General features: G+C 35.7%; 1 non-coding gene across 1 annotated transcript; it reads left to right on the forward strand.

Moving 5' to 3' along the window:
* The first annotated feature begins 1,563 nt into the window (after window positions 1-1,563).
* On the forward strand, window positions 1,564-1,671 carry LOC148561556 (small nucleolar RNA R71). The gene has a single exon (XR_015887854.1). It is a non-coding gene; the product is annotated as a small nucleolar RNA R71 (small nucleolar RNA).
* Window positions 1,672-5,565: the final 3,894 nt, after the last annotated feature.

A 5,565-nucleotide genomic window follows, 5' to 3' on the forward strand; every position in this document is an offset into this window, starting at 1 on the left:
TTAACTATATATTGAGAGAAGCCTTTCATGCTTCCTCACCAAGGTTACAGAAGAAGATCCTTGAGCCTGAAACACAAGGTAGTCCTCATTCAATTGAAGGACTAACTCTCCTCTATCCACATCAATCTCAGCTCTTGCTGTGGCTAGGAAGGGTCTTCCAAGGATGATGAATTCATCCTCATCCTTCCCAGTGTCTAGGATTATGAAATCAGCAGGGATGTAAAAGCCTTCAACCTTCACTAAGACATCCTCTACAAGTCCATAAGCCTGTTTCCTTGAATTGTCTGCCATCTCTTGTAAGATTCTTGTAGCTTGTACCTCAAAGATCCCCAGTTTCTCCATTACAGAGAGTGGCATGAGGTTTATACTTGATGTGAGGTCACACAGAGCCTTCTTAAAGGTCATGGTGCCTATGATGCAAGGTATTAAGAACTTTCTGGGATCCGGTTTCTTCAGAGGTAATTTCTGTTGAACCAAGGTATTCAGTTCATTGATGAGCAATGGAGGTTCATCCTCCCAAGTCTCATTACCAAATAACTTGGCATTCAGCTTCATGATTGCTCCTACATAGTGAGCAACTTGCTCTTCAATAATATTTTCATCCTCTTCAGAGGAAGAATACTCAACATAGCTCATGAATGGCAACAATAAGTTCAGTGGAATCTCTATGGTCTCTATATGAGCCTCAGATTCCTTTGGTTCCTCCATGGGGAACTCCTTATTGGCTAATGGATGTCCATTGATGTCTTCCTCACTGGAATTCACTGCCTTTCCCTCCTCTACAGGTTTGAACATGTTGGGTATATTGATGGCCTTGCACTCTTTTTTTGAATTCTCTTCTGTATTGCTTGGGAGAGTACTAGGAGGAGTTTCGGCCACTCTTTTACTCAGCTGACCGACTTGTGCCTCTAAATTTCTGATGGAGGACCTTGTTTCAGTTATGAAACTGAAAGTGGTCTTAGATAGATCAGAAACCATGGTTGCTAAGTCAGAGAGGCTCTGCTTAGAATTCTCTATCTGTTGCTCAGAAGATGATGGAAAAGGCTTGCTATTGCCAAACCTATTTCTCCCACCATTGTTATTATTGAAGCCTTGATTAGGCTTGTATTGATCCTTCCATGAGAAATTAGGATGATTTCTCCATGAAGGATTATAGGTGTTTCCATAGGATTCTCCCATGTAATTCACCTCTTCCATTGCAGGATTCTCAGGGTCATAAGCTTCTTCTTCAGAGGAAGCTTCTTTAGTACTACCGGATGCAGCTTGCATTCCAGTCAGACTCTGAGAAATTATATTGACTTGCTGAGTCAATATTTTATTCTGAGCCAATATTGCATTCAGAGTATCAATCTCAAGAACTCTTTTCTTCTGAGTTATCCCATTACTCACAGGATTTCTTTCAGAAGTGTACATGAACTGGTTATTTGCAACCATTTCAATGAGTTCCTGGGCTTCTACAGGCATCTTCTTCAGATGAAGAGATCTACCAGCAGAGTGATCCAATGACATCTTAGACAATTCAGATAGACCATCATAGAATATACATAAGATGCTCCATTCTGAAAGCATGTCAGAAGGACACCTTCTGATTAATTGCTTGTATCTTTCCCAAGCTTCTTAGAGGGATTCACCATCCTTCTGTCTGAAGGTCTGGACTTCCACTCTAAGCTTGCTCAACTTTTGAGGTGGAAAGAATTTGGCCAAGAAATTATTGACCAACTTTTTCCAAGAGTTCAGGCTTTCTTTAGGTTCTAAGTCCAACCATACACTAGCTCAATCTCTTACAGCAAAGGGGAAAAGCATAAGTCTATAGACCTCAGGATTAACCCCATTGGTCTTAACAGTATCACAGATTTGCAAGAATTCAGCTAAGAACTGATGAGGATCTTCCAATGGAAGTCCATGAAACTTGCAATTCTGCTGCATTAGAGAAACTAATTGAGGTTTAAGCTCAAAGTTGTTTACTCCAATTGTAGGAATTGAGATGCTTCATCCATAGAAGTCAGAAGTGGGTGCAGTAAAGTCACCATGCATCTTCTTTGCATCTCCACCATTGTTATTATTTTCAGCTGCCATAACTTCTTCTTTTTCGAAAATTTCTGTAAGGTCCTCTCTATAGTTTTGTGCTTTAGCTTCTCTTATTTTCCTTTTCAGAGTCCTTTCAGGTTCAGGATCAGCTTCAACAAGAATATTCTTATCCTTGTTCCTGTTCATATGAAAAAGAAGAGAACAGAAAAGAATAAGAATCCTCTATGTTACAGTATAAAGATTCCTTTATGTGAGTAGAAAAATAGAAGAATAGAATGAAGAAGGGAGAAGAAGGAGAATTCGAACACAGAGAGAGGGAGAGGGTTCGAATTTTAAGAAGAGAAGTGTTAGTAAATAAATAAAATAAATAGAAAGAGATGAGAGAGAAAGAGCATTCGAAAATTAATTAAAAGAAAAGAAAAATATTTTTTGTTTTTATTTTAATTATTAGTTAGAATTCGAAATTTAAGAAGGAAAATAAAATAAAATTAGAATTTAAAATAATTAGTTAATTAAAAAGAATTTTAAAAACGTGGTTAGTGGTTTTTGAAAATAAGAGAGAGAGAAAAGTAGTTAGGTGGTTTTGAAAAAGATAAGTAATAGTAAAACAACAAAAAGTCAAGTGGTTAATTGAAAAAGATTTGAAAATCAATTTTGAAAAGATATGATTAAAAATAATTTTGAAAAAGATTTGAATTGGAAATTAAAAAGATTTGATTTTTGATATTAAAGTTGATTACTTTACTAACAAGAAACTAAAAGATATGATTCTAGAATTTAAAGATTGATCCTTTCTTAATAGGCAAGTAACAACTTAAAAATTTTGAATCAAAATATTAATTGTTAGTATTAAATTCGAAAATATGAAATAAAATTAAAAAAAAAGATTTTGAAAATCAATTTTTAAAATTTTCGAAAAACAGAAAAGAAAATTGAAAAAGATTTGATTTTTGAAAAAGATTTGAAAAGATAGAACTTTTAAATTGAAATTTTGACTTGACTAACAAGAAACAACTACATTTTAAAAAATTTTTGACTAAGTCAACCCAAGATTTCGAAAATTATGAGTAAAATAAGGGAAAGATATTATTTTTTATTTTTGAATTTTTAACGAGGAGAGAGAAAAAAAAGATATCATTTTGTTTTTTTTCTCTTTTTTTTTTGAACAGCAAAAATGAAACAAAACATAAAAATTTAAGATCAAAATAATAAATGCATGCAAGAACACTTTGAATGTCAAGATGAACACCAAGAACACTTTGAAGATCATGATGAACATCAAGAACATATTTTTGAAAAATTTTAAGAGAAGAAAGACATGCAAGACACCAAATTTTTAATGTTTAGACACTAATGATTAAAAATTGCATAAGAAAAACAAGAAAAGACACAAAACAAGAAAATATAAAGATCAAACAAGGAAAATCATCAAGAACAACTTGAAGATCAATGAAGAACACAATGCATATATTTTCAAAAATTAAAGAAAAATTCAAAAGATGCAATTGACACCAAACTTAAAATTTGACACAAGATTCAAACAAGAAACACAAAATATTTTTGGTTTTTATGATTTTATTAAATTTTTTGGTATTTTTCGAAAATTATTTTGGAAAAAGAAAATAAAGGGATACAAAATTTTTAATACGAATCCCAGGAATCATGCAATGTTAGTCTAAAGCTTCGGTCCAAAAGAATTAGACATGGCCAATCACCAGCCAAGCTTTAAGTGAAAGCTTCGGTCCAAGAGATTTAGACATGGCCAAATACCCAGCCAAGCTTTAGCAGAACATTACATACAACAGCCAAATTGATGGGAACCAAAAGGTTCTTGCAAAGATAAGTGGAAACCTCGGTCCAAAAGATTAGACATGGCTTAACAGCCAGCCAGGATTCAACATATCTTATGAAACTCTAGAATTCGTTCTTAAAAATTCTGAAGAACGCATTTTTTTTTTGAAAATTTCATATGAATTTTTCGAAAACTAAAATTTTTTTGTATTTATTATTTTTTTCGAAATAAATAAAAAAATAAAAATTAAAAAGCTTAAACATAAAATAAAAGTACCTAATCTAAGCAACAAGATGAACCGTCAGTTGTCAAAACTCGAACAATCCCTGGCAATGGTGCCAAAAACTTGGTGCACGGAAATCGTGATTCACACTTTTCACATCTCCGCACAACTAACCAGCAAGTGCACTGGGTCGTCCAAGTAATAAACCTTACGTGAGTAAGGGTCGATCCCACGGAGATTGTCGGCTTGAAGCAAGCTATGGTCATCTTGTAAATCTCAGTTAGGCAGATTTAAATGGTTACGGGGTTTGGATAATTAAAATATAAATAAAACATAAAATAAGATAAAGGTACTTATGTAATTCATTGGTGGGAATTTCAGATAAGCGTTTGGAGAGCTTTGTTGCTTCTGAAACTCTGCTTTCATATTGCCTTCTTCCAACCATGCGTGCTCCCTTCCATGGCAAGCTGTAGGATCCTCTCAGTGAAAATGGTCCTCTACAGTTTCTGCACGGCTAATCAACTGTCAGATTTCTCGTCTCGGATGAAAAATACCAGGTACACCTACCGCATGGCTAATCATCTGTCGATTCCCGCTAGCGTCGAAATAGAATCCATTGATTCTTTTGCACACTGTCACTTGCGCCCAACTTTCGCAGGTTTGAAGCTCGTCGCAGTCATCCCTTCCCAGATCCTACTCCAAATACCACAGACAAGGTTTAGACTTTCCGGATCCCAGGAATGCTGCCAATGATTCTAGCCTATACCACAAAGATACTAATCTCACAGACTCGGTCTGTGTATTAGATATCCAAGAGAATATACTCCAGCTGTCGTCCAATTACTACGTTGAACAGCATGTAGACCGCTTTGTGGTTGTCAGGCACGCGGATCTTGGCTAAGCGAGTAACGAAGATTGGGTGATTGTCACGGGTCACCCCTTTATTCTGACTTAACTGAATTAAGTACGAGAGTATATCTTGGAGAAGAAGTAGGCGTGAATTGAATAGAAAAACAATAGTACTTGCATTAATTCATGAAGAACAGCAGAGCTCCACACCTTAATCTATGGGGTGTAGAAACTCCACCGTTGAAAACACATAAGTGAAAAAGGTCTAGGCATTGCCGAATGGCCAGCCTCCAAGGTCTAAGGACTAAACGTCCAGAGATGTAAAGATAGTCTATGAATACAATAGTAAAAGGTGCTATTTATACTAAACTATTGACTTAGGTTTACAGAAAATGAATAACTAAGTGCAGATAGTGCAGAAATCCACTTTCGGGGCCCACTTGGTGTGTTCTTGGGCTGAGCATTGAAGCTTTCATGTGCATAGGTTGTTCCTAGAGTTAAACGCCAACTTTGGTGCCAGTTTGGGCGTTTAACTCCAATTCTAGTGCCAGTTTGGGCGTTTTACGCCAAGATGTTTTAGGCTGGCTTTGGACGCCAATTTGGGCCATCAAATCTCGAGAAAAGTATAAACTATTATATATTGCTGGAAAGCCCAGGATGTCTACTTTCCTAC

Source organism: Arachis ipaensis, chromosome B6 (assembly GCF_059453495.1).
Source record: "Arachis ipaensis isolate K30076 ecotype BB chromosome B6, ASM5945349v1, whole genome shotgun sequence".
Classification (NCBI taxonomy): Eukaryota; Viridiplantae; Streptophyta; class Magnoliopsida; order Fabales; family Fabaceae; genus Arachis; species Arachis ipaensis.